The sequence below is a fragment of the Mastomys coucha genome, unplaced genomic scaffold (genome assembly GCF_008632895.1).
Source record: "Mastomys coucha isolate ucsf_1 unplaced genomic scaffold, UCSF_Mcou_1 pScaffold23, whole genome shotgun sequence".
Lineage (NCBI taxonomy): Eukaryota > Metazoa > Chordata > Mammalia > Rodentia > Muridae > Mastomys > Mastomys coucha.
The window spans coordinates 90,428,349-90,446,475 of NW_022196906.1; the positions used below are offsets into that span (position 1 = coordinate 90,428,349).

At 47.6% G+C, this 18,127-nt stretch overlaps 1 protein-coding gene across 1 annotated transcript in view; it reads right to left on the reverse strand.

Moving 5' to 3' along the window:
* Pxylp1 (2-phosphoxylose phosphatase 1) overlaps positions 1–18,127 on the reverse strand; it is a 66,227-nt gene that overhangs the window by 40,696 nt on the left and 7,404 nt on the right. The gene's annotated exons all lie outside the window — the stretch shown is intronic.

An 18,127-nucleotide genomic window follows, 5' to 3' on the forward strand; every position in this document is an offset into this window, starting at 1 on the left:
GTATTGTAACTAGTAGTAGTCAGGTAATCAACACAGTGTGGCCAGTGAGCTGTGAGTGAGCAGAGTTCGGCAAAATTCCATGTCAATAGGAGGTTGCGTGTGCCAGTCCATCCTGGACATTTTCCCCAAACCTTCCCTTCCCTTTGTGTCAAAGCCCAGGTGCTGATGAGCAGTTTCACATGTGGATAAGAAACACCATCCTAGTGATGTGAAGAGAAGGCGACCCCAAGGGGCAAAGCTATCCCCTTGATTTCTTTGATTGCTTCTCAGCTCCAATTGTTCTAAAAGACCCTCAGCCTCTCCCTCCTCCCACCCCCATCCCAATCAACTTCACAGCCTCTTAAAGCCACCGTTGTTATTTTACTTTCTTTAAAGTAGGCAAACAAACAAATACCTACCATCGGCACTACAGAACACTGAGCCCTGCAAGGGACTCCCCTCTGGGGACTGAGGACTGTGGACACTCATCGAGTGTGAGGCGAGAACCTCCTTACTGACCAGGCTCGGTGTCACTCTCGGACACTACGGGAGACATGATGATGCGATGTTTATACGGTACCATGCCCAGATGCCTTGTGGTTGTTTTGTTTTAATCCTAATTTATTTGTGAAGCCATGAAGATGGGTTGGCTGTAGACAACAACAGCAAAAACAAAAAAACCCGAAAACCCTCTAGCTAACCCGACAAGACACAGCAACACCGTCAGGAAATGGCCACAACACTAAAGGAACTCAGAAGCACCCACCACCGCGGAGCCAAACTTTTCCTGTGTGTTACGCTCTCAGCAACCTCCTGAGTGTGTGCTCTCCCAAGAGTGTCAGACACTGATGCCACATTCCCAAGCATCGCAGTCACACCCAGTAGGAGGCAGGGACAATCCTCTGCATCTCCACTTCACCAAAGCATCTCCTAGAAGCCTCTCCAACAGACCTTCTTCGCTCCTCTCCTCCATAAAAGTGAGTCACATGTCAATGCCCAAACCCATGACACAAGAATGGATTCTGACACTCAGTGAAACCCATCAGGATTCACTTTTTGGCAAAGGCCCAAGAGGGAAGGACAACGGTACAGACTTGAACAGAAGAAGGGAGCCCAGGTTCTGTTACAACCCACACCTGGAGAAGGTTTGACAACACACACTTATCCTGAGGAGTAACTCCTAAGCTCAGCCAGCGGATGACAGCACCTGCACTTTTCAGATCTAGCCATCAAAGCACATCCCGTCATAATTACAGGCTTTCAAAGCCTCAGTGCTGGCTTGCTCGGGTATAATCCAGCAGCAACAAACCAGGCACACCATTTCCCACAGCCTGCATGCCCTATCAACAAGACCTTTTATTCCAAAATTTGCGTTTCTAAACTATGCAGCAATGAATTATTTATCTGTGATTTCTTTCCAAGAAGGTTCTAAAGCTCGTGATTTATATAGAGAGTTGGCATTTTTAAAAGCATGAACTATTTTTATTTTTCTTCTTTTTAAAAAGATTTATTTTACTTTTATGTGTGTGCATGTGTGTGTGTGTGTGTGCGCGTGTGCGTGTGTGTGTGTGTGTGTGCGTGTGTGTGTGTGTGCACGTGTGCGCGCGAGCTGATGTGGGTACCAGGAACTATAATTAAGTCTCTGGAAGAGCAAGTGGTACCTGCCCTTAACTGCTGAGCCATCTCTCCAAGCCCAATAATTTTTTTTCTCTAAATTTGTCAGCTACAAGGTCCAAGGTCTCTTAGAAACTCAGTTAAACTGTCCAGGCGGCTGGTCATTTCTCAAGACTGGAACAAGGAATTCAGCAAGCTAGGAGTTCACTTTCTAGTACACTTCAGCTATCTCTGGGATACGACATTCCGGGAGAAGTCGGCTTCAGCTGCACTGAAACTGGCCTTCTTATTTTAGAATGCCAACCACACCTGGAGAGAAGAGACAGCATGCATTTGGCAAAGCTAACTCTCCCAAACCTCTTCAAAAACAGAGCTGCCTTTTTGTTTTTTAATTGTATTTTGCAAGCAAACTTAGTCAATTAAAAGTCTCTTTTAAATGTCAAGGAAAGCCAGGTGGTGCTGATGCACACCTTTAATCCCAGCATTTAGGAGGCAGAGGCCAGCCTAGTCTACAGAATGAGTTCCAGGCCAGCCAGGGATACACAGAGAAACCCTGTCTTAAAAATAAAAAACAAGTTGGGCGGTGGTGGCACACGCCTTTAATCCCAGTACTTGGGAGGCAAAGGCAGGAGGATCTCTGAGTTTGAGGCCAGCCTGGTCTACAGAGTGAGTTCTAGGACAGCCAGGGCTACACAGAGAAACCCTATCTTGAAAAAAAAAAACAAAAAACAAAAACAAAAACAAACAAACAAACAAACAAACAAAAAAACCAAGACAAAACCAAAAAAAGACAAAAACAAACCAAACAAACAACAAATGATTGTGGCTGTAAAACTGGAATTGCAAGTGGTATGCAACAAAGGTCAGAATGCTAAAAGCCACATTTTCAAGCAATAAATAAATCAATAAACAAAACAAAGCGAAAATCCTTCACAAATCTTAAGACGTGCAAAGTGAATCTGGCACGTGGGAAAGCGGGCTCTCGTGCACGCTGTGTTTCTTGCTACTTGCATTTCCAGGGCTTGGCTTTGCTGGATGTCTGGACCAGAGCTCACGAGCTGACCACCGTCCGGTGTTGTGTCTCATGAGGCCTTTTTCAGGCGGAAAGCACACTCGAGAGTTCTGGCTAACTCTCCACTCACTGCCATCTGTACCCTGATCAAGAAAGGACTAGACACCAGGTCCTCTGTGGGTCACTGCTAGACACCAGGTCCTCTGTGGGTCACTACTAGACACCAGGTCCTCTGTGGGTCACTGCTAGACACCAGGTCCTCTGTGGGTCACTGCTAGACACCAGGTCCTCTGTGGGTCACTGCTAGCCACCAGGTCCTCTGTGGGTCACTGCTAGCCCATGGGGTAGTCACTCAACAGCCTTAGACTATGCTTCAGAAAGCTGCATGCTCATCCCGACCAACGCTGGCAGTGGCTGTGGCAGTACCGAATGAGCCTTGTAGTCCATGGATCAGGCCAATGGTGGAGAGCCACTCCTAGGTGTCCTCTGTGTATCGGGACCCATGGATTCTTGATTTTTGAGCTTTAAAAAAGGTTCTCAAAAACACTCTGTATGTCCTTTGCATTTTAAATGATGCTAAAGCATCGTGACACAGACTCACAGATGTCAGGTTTGAGAATGGACACAAAATGTTAACTGGTCTCAGGCCCTAGTCAAGAAAGAAGGGACTGGAACGGTTGGACACCCCAATACTTCCATCTATGCCTTAGTTACTTTCCTGTTGCTGTGATAAAATACCAGGACCAAAACAACAGTTTACTGTAGCTGACAATTCCAGAGAGATGGAGCTCATCGTGACAGGGAAGGGAGCAGCAGAAGGCTGGCTAATCATGATCTGCTTCACACACAGGAAGTGGGTGGGGAGGAGAGGGAGGGAGGGAGGGAGGGAGGGAGGGAAGAGACAGAGAGACTAAGTGCAGCAAGGCTAGAAATCCTCAAATCCCTCCCCAAATCATTTGTGTCCATAGTGCCACCAACTGGGGATTGAGTGTTCAAATCCATGGGCCTATGGGAGACATTTCTTGTTCAAATGGCCACAATCTCATTCACTTGGTGAGGTATAAAGCAAGATAAGGTTTAAGGTCAATGGTGCTACACAGAACCTTGGGGGAAGGGCTGTTGGCATAAGTCGTCTGGAGAATGTAAAGGAACGGAGTTGGACAGATACCTTTTTCAAACTCATCTTCTACCAAGTTGAGCCAAAATAAGAAAGTAGGTAGCCTGTACCGTGACTGGAAGCTGAGTTTCTAGAAATGCACATTATTTGGGCAAAGGCGGCTCCTGCAATAGCTGGAGGCTTGTTTTAGGAACTGTGCTTCTAAGCTCTGCTGAGTTACAGCCTGGGCACCGTTGTGTGGTGAGCTAGGAGGAGTGTGTGCTAGAGCGTGTGTTTAGTGACTCGCTGTTCTGAACATGTCTCGTCACAGAGAGCTGGCTGTGCTCGATATCTCGATGAAAACTGACCGCAGAAGGCCCGAGCACTGACCTTGGTTTAAATGATTCAATCAAAATAAAGATCTATGCTGTTTCTCTCTGACCTCAGTATCTACTGAAGCCTCCTTTTGTAAGACAAATCTTTTAAACACAATGATTTAAAACCCAACACAAACTCTTATTCTTCCTGCCGGGCAGTAGTAGAGCACACCTTTAATTCCAGCACTTGGGAGGCAAAGGCAGGTAGATATCTGAGAGTTTGAGGCCAGCCTGGTCTACAAAGCAAGTTCCAGGACAGCCAGCGTTACACAAAGAAACCATCATCTTGAAAAACAAACAAAAAGAAAGAAAGAAAGAAAAAGAAAGAAAGAAAGAAAGAAAGAAAGAAAGAAAGAAAGATATAACTTGTTCTTCCAAAAAGTATCTCCCTTGGACTTCTATTTCCCATGATGCTCTAGCTACCGGTTAACACTGTTCATGAACTACAAGATCCCACCCTTTGATCCAGCCCCATAATGTCTCCCATTCTCCACATCTTTTAATAAACAGAAACATCCTGCTCCCTGGGGACTTGGGAGACTGTGTCCATGTATACCCAGTTAGGGTAACAAAGAAGTACCAGGTACCAAACCTGGAGGGATACCCTCCCTACCACCAGAGAAGGACATAGGATAGGGAAGCCATGGCTCTCTAGAGATGCACAAGGAGAGAGATTAAAGTCTCAAAACACATCCTGGAGCTAATACAAGGTCACTCTGTGGTCACTCTGGAAGGTTCTGGAAAGCCGAGGCAGGTAGTGTATCTGCTGCTTTGTCTTTGCTGTTGACTGAGTAACAGAAAAACTTGCTTTGGCTCATGGTTGACGAGAGCTTGCTCTGTGACTTGGCCTCATCCACACAGGCAGAAGAGCTCAGAGTTGGGACCATATGGTAGTGGACAGGAGGGAGGGGGAGTGAGAGGGAGCAGAGGTGTTGGAGAGGAGCCCAGGATAAGATGTAGTCCACAAGGACTCACCCGGAGACCTGGTTTCTCAAGCTAAGCTCTACCTTCTCAAAGTTTTCAGAGACCTGGTCCCAAATAGAGCCACTGCCTGAGACCAAACAGGTTTTCAGCCCTTGTGCGTGTGTGGCCATTTGCTATTCAAAGTAGGGAAGTTTGAAGCCAAGGCTGAAATAGAAGGCAAGAGAGCGAGAGGGAAAGTATGAAAGTGTGGTGGTTTTAAACCATATCCACGACCTGCCATATCTCCCACTGGAAGTGTTGTACGTCCTCTGAGCAGGCCGCGGGGCTCTCACTTAACAGAATGTGCCAGGAAGATACCACATAAGTTTCTATAGGCTGTCACAAAAGTCTATGTAGACTCTGCCTAGCTGCTCACTTGCTTCAGAGATCTGAGGACAGGACACCAAGCTGGAGACCCATAGCAGAGGTCAAATCCTACAAAAAACAAACAAACAAACCAAAAAAAACCCGCTCTCCCAGACAAACAAGGCTTTAGACCTGACTATGAGAATCTGGAAACAATTGTGTCGTTTGTCTATGGGAGAACGGGTAGAAAGATGACAAACAGTTCTAGAACACACTGGAACAGGACTCGGCTGTAAAAAAGAAAGGGTTGGGCTGAAGTAGGGAAATTGAGTACCCCGGAAATACTGCCAAGTGAAAAACAAGGGAGGAGGCGGGCCCCACGAGGCCCCACACACAGCCGCAGAGCGAGTGGCAGCTGGAGGCTGGTGGGGAGGGGTCAGTTTTCTTCGGGGACACAACCCTTGGTGGGTTATCTGTGTTCCAGTGGATGCCCCTGCACCCACGTGTACATGAACAGCAGGATTTGGAGTCAGTGGTTTGTTGTTGGTTGTTTTTTTTTTTTTTAAGGAGATAAAGTTGGGAGGAAGACATAGTGATGAGGACTGAGAGGAACTGGAGGTTTGTGGGAGTAAATATAATCAAAATACATTGTGTGTATAATGAAATTCTCAAAGAATATATCTTTAAAAAACAATGAAATTGAAAGAGTAAGAGCGTTAAAGAGAAAAGAAAACCATAATATAGACAGCACTACCTCATCTGAGAAGTCCCAAGCGAATGTGTGCTGCGGACACGAGCACAGCCATGCCAAAGACCCCAGAGTTTTAATCAGACCCATGTTTTAGTCAACTAAGAACTGCCCACATTCCAGACCCAGGTTCCTCCTGCCTTCAATGGCTCAGCACCAAGGCCCCCATCATCACTAAAAAACCAACGCGACACTTTTCCATACACCAGCACCATCTCTGCCAGCACCATCTCCACGCAGCACCACGGTTACGTATTTTCCCTGTGCGTATTCTCCATATTCCTTCTAAAGCTCATGCTACCATGGCCTGGTGTCTCTCTCTCTGTCTGTCTGTTTGTTTCTCTGTTTTCCATCCCTGCTCAGAGAAACCCTTTTGTGTCTCTCCTCTCCCCCAATAAATCTCTTGTATGGTGTCTGTTTCATGATGTGATTTTTTTTTTTTTCTGGATTCCTTGGTCCCAATCTTTCTCTGTAAAATCTTTTCACAGTGGACATTGGCAAAGCCTTTCCCAGGTGAGGCTGAGGGATCTAGGAAAGCCTACTTCTGGCCCTGAGGCCGCTCCCCTCTGAGACTCCTACCTGGACTAGCTAAAGCCTCTTCCTGTGTGAAGTTTCCGGTTGCTGCACAGTAGTGGGCGTCCTCCATCAGGGTGAGCTCAGCTCATCCTATCCCAGCTTTTCTGTAGGTGTCTGTGTGTCTGCCCTTTCTTCATTCGCTTGTTGCCCCAATCAGGTGTCCAGGACCAGGCCATACAGGACACTGCAACTTCATTTTTCACTTAGGTAAACCTTGACGTTTGCACACTTTGACATAAATATGCAAATTTCCAGAAGATGTGTGAAACTAACAGGAAAAATAAAAACCTGGCAGGAGACAGCCTCGGTGAGCTGTTTCTTCGGTAGAGGAAGAAAGACTTTCAGAGTTTGCTTATACATGTTATGCCTTCTATAAAACTGTGAATAATTAACAAAACCAGCAAGAACAGGAAAATGATGCTGTTAAGTCAGACTACATGTTAAAGTAAGACTACAAAGGTAGGTTACAGCGTGACGTGTTCAGTGTGATCTCAGTAACATCATAAAGATAACGACCATATTATAAAGGCTGGGCAGAATGCTTGGGTTGTTTGTTTTAAGGCAAGGATGGGAGACTTTATTTGTATATTGTACAGAACTCGGAACCTAGTGCTACTTTAAAATACGAACTTAAGGGCTAGAGAGATATATCAATGCTTAAGAGCACGGGCTGTTCTTCCAGAGGACCCAGGTTTGAATCCTAGCATCCATAGGGCAGCTAACAACATCTATAACTCAAGTTCCAGAGGATCCAATGGTCTCCTGACCTTCCCAGGCAACAGGCACCAGTGTGGTACACAGACATACATGCAGACAAAACACCCATACAAATTAAATAAATAAGTGTGTGTGTGTGTGTGTTTTTAAAGATGAATTTTATATAATTGCTACTGTGAGAAATGGTAGTTAGCCTAACCAGGGCTGTGTGCCCTGAACGTCCCTATTCTCCCACATCCATCAGCCCATCATCCGGTTGTGAACTCAACCTCCCACCAATGGGATGAGACCCAGTAGCCATCTGCATTAGGAATAAAAGACAGAGGTCATCTTCACGATCCATGCTCACTAGCCCAGTGAGGGTTCTGGGTTCTGGTGCACCCAAACATTTTTGCAAAAAGAAACTATAGGCTAGAGAGAAGGGTCGGTGATTATGAGCACTTGCTCCTGCAGAAGACCCAGGTTCAATTCCTAGCATCCACATGGCAACAAAGAGCTGTCCAGGTCCAGAGGATCCAGCACCCTCTTCTGGCTTCCTTAGGTACTGCTCACATGAAGGGCACAGATAATAAGGACAAGCAAAACATCCACGTGCATAAAAAAAAAAAATACATTTTTAAATAAATTGCTTCACTGAGTTACTTTTGGTTTGTGTGTTCCTTCGTGCAACACCAGGATTATTCTTTTCCAACAATCTGAGGTCTCGTCTTGGGTCTCAAACCCATCCGGCAGAGTGTGGGGATGCCATCTCTTGGGAGAGACATCCCCACACCATGTTTTCAGTAGCTTCCACGGGGTCTTTGGTGAACTTTTGAATGGGTGCTGATCCAAGAACGGAGGGTTTCTTGGCATTGCAGAGAAGCCCCTGGAAAATATCTCAGTGGCCAGGTAACCCTTGTGTACAAGACAGAGGTAAGAGATTCAGAGAATGACAACAGACTCCTTGGTGGTTGGGTCATCCTGGAATTTGGATAAGAGCAAGCAAGATGTGCTCCTGGCCTGAAGTGAATACAGAGCCCTGATCCACAGCCTCCTAGGCGCCCTAAAGCAGTCAGAGACTAAGGAAACGCTAGAAACTGGGATGCAAGAAACTTCCATTCGGGTGAGGTTCAGAGAGATAAACTCTCACGAAACCAGGATAGAAAATCACTGAGGTAAAAAGAACTCAAGAAAAGCAGACTCGCCCAGACAGGAGCAAACCAACTCCTCTGGTGGAGCCAGAGACTCCGCAACGCAATTCAGGTTATTTTCCCTAACCTGACTATAGAGGTACTGAATACCGGGTAGGACCACCATACGGCTACTTATGGGTTATATCAGAATTAGCTATTTTTAACAAGTTAGATGTTAATTTTCAGCCAACAAAAAGGATCACAGATCCATCTAACCTCAACCCACCCCATGCTTGAGTGAGGCAAACAAAACAAAACAAACAAACAAACAAACAAACAAAAAAACCCAAACAGCACAGAGGTCATTTGCTCCTTCCTAGATCCGCCATGTGCTTTCCGGAGCAACTGCACCACCTATGGGCACTAGACACACCTTCCATTCTGTTCTCTTCTTTCATGGGGTTTTCCTGCAGAGCAACAGCTTGTCTCTAGGAACTTAGAGGAAGACAAATGGAATCCAGAGGGCATTGCCTGGCATTCCCAGACACAATCAGCAGTAAGGCATGACATCCTTTGCTTGGGTTGTTTGGTGGTTTGAATGTCCCCCGAAACTCGGCATTTGAATACCTGGTCCCGGTTGCCGGTGCTGTTTAGGGAGGTTGAGGAGATGCAGGCTTGCTGGAGGAAGTGTGTCACTGGGGAGGGCTCTGAAGAGTACACGGCGTTCACTATGAGTGAACACTCTCTGCTTCATACTTGAGGCTGAGGGTGTGATCTCTCTCAGCTGCCTGCTGCCGTGCACCCCTGTTGTGATGGACTCTTACGCTCTGGAACCATAAGCCCAAATAAACCCTCCTTTGTATACCTTGCTTTTGGTCATGTGGCTTTTTTTTACAGCGACAGAAAAGAAACTGATACAAGTTGAGAGCATGGAATTTCTTCCTGTTCCCTTGCCTTGTCTTCTTGGGAAGCATATATACTATAGGCTACATACATGCACTATCTCCTCCTTATACCCGGGCTACTGTAAGTCATACACACACACACACACACACACACACACACACACACACACACACACACACACATATGCATGTAACCCCACAAAGACTTGTGCCACAATGGGGGATGGGTTTATTTTAACATGGATCTGAGCTCTCCACAAATACAAAGAAACTGTGTTGCTTTTTTGCCCTCTTGGCCAGCCAGGTCTTAATAAGATCAGCTATACATGTTTATGAAACACAGCAGGCCTTGTTGATTGTTGATAAAATGATTCCTGAAAATTTTTTTTTTCAGAATGGAAAAAAAAAACCTGGAAAGTGTGAAGCAAAGTACAAAGGTCTGAATAAGTGATGTGAAGGTGTGCAAACGACGAGTTTATCCATGATATTAAAATGTCTAAGGTCAAAGGTGAACACGTTGCTGTCAAAATTCTGCTTAAATATATGTCTACTCAGTGTGTACAAGTGGTTTTATCCAAGCTTTACCAAAGGATCACACAGTAGTTAAAAGTAGCAGGTTGGTATTGCTAACCTTTTGGGTGTTCAGCGGCCAGATGTGGTGGTCTGAATAAGAGTGGTCCCCATAAGCTCATATATTTGAATACTTAGTCATCAGGGAGTGGCACTACTTGAGAAGGATTGAGCATGGCCTTGCTGAAGAAAGTGTGTCAGTGGTGTGTTGGGGGGTAGGGGTGTGGGGAGGTGGTGTTGAGGTTTTAAAAGTCCAAGCCAGGCCCCGTGTCTCTCTCTCTCTCTCTCTCTCTCTTCCTGCTGCCTATGGATCTGTATAGAGAACTCTCAGCTAATTCTCTAACAGCATATCTACCTGAGGGCCGCCATGCTCCCCACCATGACGATAATGGACTCAATCTCTAAAACCTGTAAGCAAGCCACAATTAAATGCTTTTCTTAAAAGAGTTGCCGTGGTCATGGTGTCTTTTCCCAGCAACAGAACACTGACTAGGACATCATACTTGGAGGCCAATACTGAGGGATGGGAAGGGAATAGTTCCCCCGTCCCAGGGAACTGTGGTGCATCCCTAAAATGTCCTGCACACTATGGGGAGCCACCTGTTCTCTTGTTCATGAAGGCCCACCTGGCAAACTCTAACCATGTCTAGCCTACAAAGAATTTCCCCTGTGCCTTCAAGTGAATCTGTGGTCAAGCAAGGCCTTTAACTCCTCCTCACAGCAATGAAACAATGGTTGAAGGAAGGCTGGAGAGGCCAGAGTTCCTCTCAAGCCCACTCATCTGGCCTTGACTTTAGTAAAAGAGGGGGAAGTGACTAACTGGCCACCTTTGTGGTGATGGCACCCAGCAGGAAAGCATAAGCAGCCACTAAAATGATGGGCGTGCTTCCTCCACACTCCGGGGGATCACCCTGCTCGCACATGAGGCTTAAATCCATAGGGGACGTCCGTCATCTAAACAGCTATTTCTCACTAAGGATTTCCTTCTTGATAAGACAAATGCTGCTCTGCTGTGAGTCCAGACCTCAGCTCCCTGCAGCAGCTGCCTACAGCTAGGAGAGCCGGGCCCACTACCGTTTAACCCAAGAAATAAGTGAGAGCTAAGGTTCTTTCCTCTGCCTCTCTAGAAGCCATTTGAGAGGGAACTCAGTGCTGATTCCAGCTGCTCCAAGGCTTCAAAGCAGATCCTGGGCATTTACTCTGGAGAGCAGCCCTGAAGGCCAAAGGGAGGCGAATGAAGAGAAACAAATCAGTCAAGAGATGGATGCTCCTGTGAATGCATCAAGAGACTTTGATTTGAGCTTCTCCTGGTTCCTCCTGCCTAACTTGTAATGCTAACAACCCTTGGCTTCACTTCACTCTCACAAGATTTCCAGGTTCTAGTCAAGGACTTGCTGTTATAAAAATGAAAGCACCCGGGGCTGGTGAGACAGCTCAGCGGGTAAGAGCACTGACTGCTCTTCCGAAGGTCCTGAGTTCAGATCCCAGCAACCACATGGTGGCTCACAACCACCCGTAATGAGATCTGACGCCCTCTTCTGGTGCGTCTGAAGACAGCTACAGTGAATTACGTGAGTGTGAGCAGTGCAGAGCTAGCGAGCGGCTCGGACCGTCCTGAGTTCAATTCCCAGCAGCCATATTATGGCTCACAGCCATCTGTACAGCTACAGTGTAGTCATACACATTGAATAAATAAATAAATAAATAAATAAATAAACAAATAAATAAATTTAAAAAAATGAAAGCACCCAATGTACTTTGGGGGCCTTTTGGATAGGCCAAGTGGTGGGGGCAGGTTCTGCCCGCCCTGCCTGATACTACCTTCAGCTGAAAGAAGCTCCATCACACCTCATTCCTAATGGCACTCAGGGTTACTGCAAGTGCGTGCGTGTTTGTGTGTGTCTGTGTGTGTGTGAGGGGGGGAGTGCTAGGCAGTTTAGGATAAAGACTCATAAGAAATGTAACTATTTTCTCCCCGGCATTAAAGCTAAAACTGTCCCTCAGGCCTCCTGGCAGCCTCCTTGTCATAGGTCAGAGATGCCCAGTGTTTTGTGAGCCCTGATCTCTCTAACCTGCCTCCTAAGCCATTCCTGGGTCACCTCTGCAGAGGGAGCCAAGGAAAGAGCAGTAAGCAACAGCTCCGAGGAGATACCTGCTCAAAAGAGCAGACTCTCTGGCCAGGGAGAAAACCTAACATTCCAGTTGGGCCAGGTCAATTGCCCAGACAAAAGCAGCTCCCCTAGGAAGACAGAAACTTCCTGAACCATGCTTACAGACCTCACCAAGACAGCATATGCTGGCTAAATTTGAAGAAAAAAAATATGGAAGATGTATATATACATATACATATTCACACATACACACACGTAAGGAAATTGTGAAAACTATTTTCTTTCCAGTGGTTAGCTTGACCAGGGCCCATATTTTCTGGACTTCCAGCCTATCAGCCAATCATGTCAGGATACTGACCTCCCGTCAGTGGGTTGGGGCATAGTCACCACCTGTATTAGGGATAACGGGAGGGCCTTGCTCTAGCAGGATCTGTAACCCTCTACACCGCTTTTGTAACCTTTGCCTTTGTTCTTCTCCAACACTACTTTAATAGTAACAATTTGAACAATGAAAACACCTAGAGGGGAAAGAGCTGTCCTAAATGTTACCAGTGGTTATGTCTCCCGTTACAGGTAAATTAAACACACTGCAAATGGAAGCCCAGCTTCTTGCACTCCTGAAGAAGGTAACAGCAATCTTAGAAACAGGCGTCTCTTACCTGTTCCCGTTTCTCTCTTCCTCTCTCTCATTTGTAACCCATCTGCCTCAGCCTCCCAAGTGCTGGGATCACAGGCATATGTATGCCTATATATATGCCTAGCTTCCACTCAAATTAATAATAATAAAAATAAAAATGTATTGGTTTTAAAACTCATGGGGGAAATGCTATAAAATTTACTTAAATTATTCTTTTGGTTTTTTTTAAACAATGTAGTGAAGCAAGATCTCAAAGGCAGGTACCTCATAAATTATAAAGAGGCCAGTGGTCTGGAAATAGTGTCTCCTTTCAACACTGCAGGCAGCAGAGCCCAAGTGTGAGTCAGACAATAACAGAGCTGCTGCAGCTCACACTGAGCACACCCACACTGGCAGGAGCCAAGGTCCGAGGAAGATGAGGTAAAATGTAAAATACAAAATGCAAAGGATTGTACAGAGGAAGGCCACTGAGGTCTAGAGGCAGGGAGAGGAGCTCTGTGAGCTATAGAGGCCTAGAGGTGGGTATAGGGTACCTGACCCACTGAGGTGGGACAAGGGTGGCACTGTGACCCACAGAGGTGGGACAAGGGTGGCACTGTGACCCACAGAGGTGGGACAAGGGTGGCACTGTGACCCACAGAGGTGGGGTATGGGCAGCACTGTGACCTACAGAGGTAGGGTATGGGCAGCACTGTGACCCACAGAGGTGGGACAAGGGTGGCACTGTGACCCACAGAGGTAGGGTATGGGCAGCACTGTGACCCACAGAGGTGAGATGTGGGCAACACTGTGACCCACAGAGGTGGGACAAGGGTGGTACTGTGACCCACAGAGGTGGGACAAGGGTGGCACTGTGACCCACAGAGGTGGGGTATGGGCAGCACTGTGGACTGCAGGGACCAGAGACATGGAGAAGGGAGCACTATGAGTGACAGAGGCCAAGGAGCAGGGAATAGGGAGCACTGTCAGCTGGGATTGTTGAAGACGCAGGCACTGTGTGAAACTCAACGCTAGGGCAGAACAGGAGGGCCTCCATGGGGCACTGACAGGCAGAGTGGTACAGAGGGGTTTAAAGATCACTCCTTTGCTGTTGATGACAAACTTTAAACAGCAGCTCATCGGGGAACAGAAAAGAGGACAAATGGACCCAGACTAGACTCCCACAAGAGTAGGGAGCCACTGCACATCCGAGCACACCACTGAAGTATGGAAGTGAAGCCACAGGGAGGTCACACTGAAGCCGCGGAGAGACACACTGGAAGGCAGTAGCAGCTAGAAGGCATTCTCCTGAATTCTGGGCCCTCTATCTTCCAAGACGCAGAGACAGAGGGCTTTGGTCACAAGCTCCAGGCTTGTACTCCACCACGTCCCAAATGTGGCTTTCTGTGCTGCAGGAGGCTCTCCAGAGAGTGAGGATTTCCCCGTATTCATACAATACTTACTTACTGGGCAGTTGTGTCATGCTCATTAAACTTGCAGAAATGGAAATAAGTGAGCCAAAGCAGCTCAAATCCTTGCCTTGGTGGCACCCCTGTTCTCCTGCATTACCTGCTTCTTGGGATCATGGCGGAGTCAGGACAATGTGCCCTGCCAAGCCCTGAGACAGGATGGTGACTACTTATCGCATTCCCTGAAGCATGTGGACCTTGGCCAGAGACAGCATCTATGAATTCACACCAACCTCCCTGGAGGCAAAGGGAAAGAGCTGTTCATCTGCTGCCTGAAGGTCGATCTCTCTGCCCCACCCCCATCAAGTCCACTCCAATAAACAAGGCTTAGGAGGGAGGATGAGGGAAATCGCCCTTGGGGCCATTCATCACAATGAGGGCAGCTGACAGCTTTCAGCTCAACCCTCAGTTCCCTAAGGAGAAGCAGCTCAATGCTGTACCCATGAGGGCCATCCTCCACAGGCAGAGCAGACTACACCTATCTGACTGGCCAGGTTCTCACCTGGTGATGGAGGCACCTGAAAGAACGCTGGGTGGCCTCACAGGAGCCCCGACTTCTCAAGCCGAGCCCACTTGGTGCATTTTAGAGTTACTGTGTGGGTATGAGCCTGAGGTCGGGGCAGGTACCAACCAGAGTCAGTGTGGCACAGAGTACACACAGAGTACTGGTAGGAACCCAAAGCTAAAGGGAACTCGTAGCTTAGGACCTCATCCCCTGGGGCTCTAAGAAAGCCCTGCATCAAACTCTCACTGGTTAAGTGTCTTGAGAGGTGGTGACAGCCCGCTCTCCTCACCAACTCCTCGCTGGGGCTCTGCTGCCAGGCTCTATTTTTACAGCCTGAGTAATGCTTGGGCACAGGACCAGCCGAGGATTGGTGACAGAGGGCTAGGGCATGAGAGGTGACGGCACAAGCGGTGAAGCCCATATTCTCCTCAGCGTCCAACACAAACCCTCTGAGCGGAGTTCAGAACTGCAAAGTGGCCAAGCCCTGCTTCAACTCTGACCAGAACTCGGCAGCCTCACCACTTCACAGCCAGGCCCTGAGTGCCACTGGAGAGGAGTCCTCGTCTGTCACATGCGCTGGCTCCTGCCACCTCAGGTGCTGAAGCCCAGCCGTGCCCAACCAGTGAACGGCCCACCCCAGCTTTGGCACATGGACTACAAGAACCTCATGCCACTCTTTTCACAAATTAGTATCTGGGCCCATGTCACTGCCTTGGCCGTGACATTCTCTTGACTTGGTTTATTCCTGACCATCCTTAAACTTGGCATAGGTGTCACCTTCCTCTGATGGCTGCCCTGAACCCAAGGTTGGGTGATATTCCTCAATACTAGACAGCCTCAATGCCCGGGGCTGAACTGTCCTCTGGTGTCCATCAGCATTAAGGGCTCATGTCAGGTTCCTCTCTGACCTCTTCCAGTGTTTGGAGAGGGTGTGGGTGTGTGCGCGCGCGCGCGTGTGTGTGTGTGTGTGTGTGTGTGTGTGTGTGTGTGTGTGTCTCAGAGCTAAGTAAGCTGCAGTACTCAGCAGGTGTGGAGGAAGAAAGGGACGAAGGGAGAAGGGAAGGACACCAGCAAGCACTGTGGCTAGAAAAGCACCTGACATGAGACAAACTGAAGAAAGCATGAGACCCCATTTAAGTCAGGCGACTTCTCACCAATGCTCTGTTTACTGACAAATGAGCACAACATAAGAAGCACCTCTCAGTAAGAGTGGGAATCAAGGTCATTCTTTGCTGTATCCAGGTGTGGGCTGAGAGTGAATGGGTTTTAGATGAAGGGAGACTTCAGATGCTGGGTGGGCTCCAGGGCAAGGAGCACTCCCAGGCTCCCCTAGTCCTGGAGAGCTGAAGGTCACTTCCCCTGGAATAACCTCCAACCTGAGATGAACCCATCAGGAGCTATTCCACCAGGACCAAGGAATGAAGACCTTCCATTCCCCTCCACAGTCAGCTGGTGATTCCTAATGGAGGCAAAGAAGCAGTGATGTAAAACAGACATCCTGGGGCTGGAGAGATGGCTCAGCAGTTAAGAGCACTGGCTGCTCTTCCAGAGGACCCAGGTTCTATTCTCAGCACTCACATGGCAGCTCACAACTGTCTGTAACTCCTGTTCCATGGGATCTGACTCCCTCACACATACAGGCAAAACACCTATGTACATAAAATACAAATAAATTATTAAAACAGAGCCTTCTTAGCATCTTTCCTCCTATGGGAGTTTCCTCCCCAACTTCTCCATAAGACTCACTTCTTCTTCCTTGCTAATGGAGTCCCAGCTTCGGAGGAGACAGTATAACAAAGACGGTAGCTAATCGCCAATTCATCTCCTCTCCCTCTTAGATATGCCACAGAAAGAAAGTATTTAGCAGCCTTTCCTGCAGAAAGTGTGCAAGCTCTGGGGCAACCCCTGACCAATGGAATGCCAGAGGCAGTAGCTCACCCCGAAGCTGGCCCATAAAATACTGCAGCACTGCCTCACCCCATGTCCCTACCTCTCCCACTGTTCGGTACAAATGAGTATGGTATGCCCATTTCTATAGAACATGTGTCCCTAAGCCATCTCTTTGAAGAGAGTCTCCCACACTATCAGGAACAGCCATTGTTAGATTCATGTGTGAATAAAGTACATCCCTATCGCACTGTAGCCACGAAAGCTATGGGATCTGTTTGCATGACCCTTCTTTGGTGTGCACTGATAAATATCCACATGGTCCCTTTAACTGGGGGGAAGGGGCAACCATGTGATACATTTCTGGCCATCAAGTGTCAGAGAATTCTGCTGGGGTCTTCGGGAAAATGTCTGCTTTCCTGATAAAAGTTACCAGTCTGGCAGTGGTGGTGCACGCCTTTAATCCCAGCACTTGGGAGGCAGAGGCAGGCGGATTTCTGAGTTCAAGGCCAGCCTGGTCTACAGAATGAGTTCTAAGACAGTCAGGGCTATACAGAGAAACCCTATCTTGAAAAAAAAAAGTTATCAAACGTGGCTAGTATTTCATCCTTTCTGAAGCAGGCAGCTTGCCCAAGGATGAGAGATTTTCTCTAATCCTGAGCAATCTCAAATCTCAGTACCCAGGGCCTTAGCTTTCCATAGTATCCATCAACACTCCAGGCCCACATCAGTTTCCTTGTCAGCCATTCCCCAAGCTTGAGGATATTGGATCCGGGCAGTTGTGCAAGGAAGAAGGACAGAGAGACGAAGGACGCTGCAAATGAAGAAGCACCTGTATCTATAATCCTATAACGAACTCAAGAAAAAGGGAGAAACATGAGAACTGTCGCAACAGCTGCTGAACACAGCAGCCCCCACCTTCAGACACTCGGCTACACAGCACCATTCCCTAAGGCCACTGAGGCACAATTCCCTACAACCTGCAGCTAAGGGTGCTCACTCATCCATAGGCGCTTTGCACGCTCATCACTGATTCGCCCAGTCTGTACTGAGCCCTATTTCATGCCTTTAGTGGTAAAGGCGAAAACCTCTGAGATGTGTAGGGTGCAGCCTCTGCCCTCCACTCCCAGACACCTAGAGGAGATGGGTCCTTGAGCAGTCAGTCAATGTGCATATACTGAGAGGACACACAATATCCCGTGGGGCTGTGAGCATGGGCTAGTGGACCCGGACTAAGGTAAGACGGTCTCAACCCCTTTCTGGCGTTGCATATCCAAAGTTAACGCTTCTCCAGCTGAGAGAGCACCATCTTCAGCTGAGTTGACTGCATTTACCCACCGTAAGCCGAGTCTTTAAAGACCATCAATTAATCCAGCTGCACCAGGATAATCATCAGTCATTAGATCAAGAATACTCAAGAGGAGAAGATCAAAACTCAGGCGCCGTGAGCTCAAGAAGGCTGGAGACAGCGAGCTGGGCTCCTTCTGCCTGCTGGTTGTTAGTCAGCCTTTAAAATACACTTTCTCTAGAAGTCAGTAATTTTTCACCTTGGAGACAGAGCCAA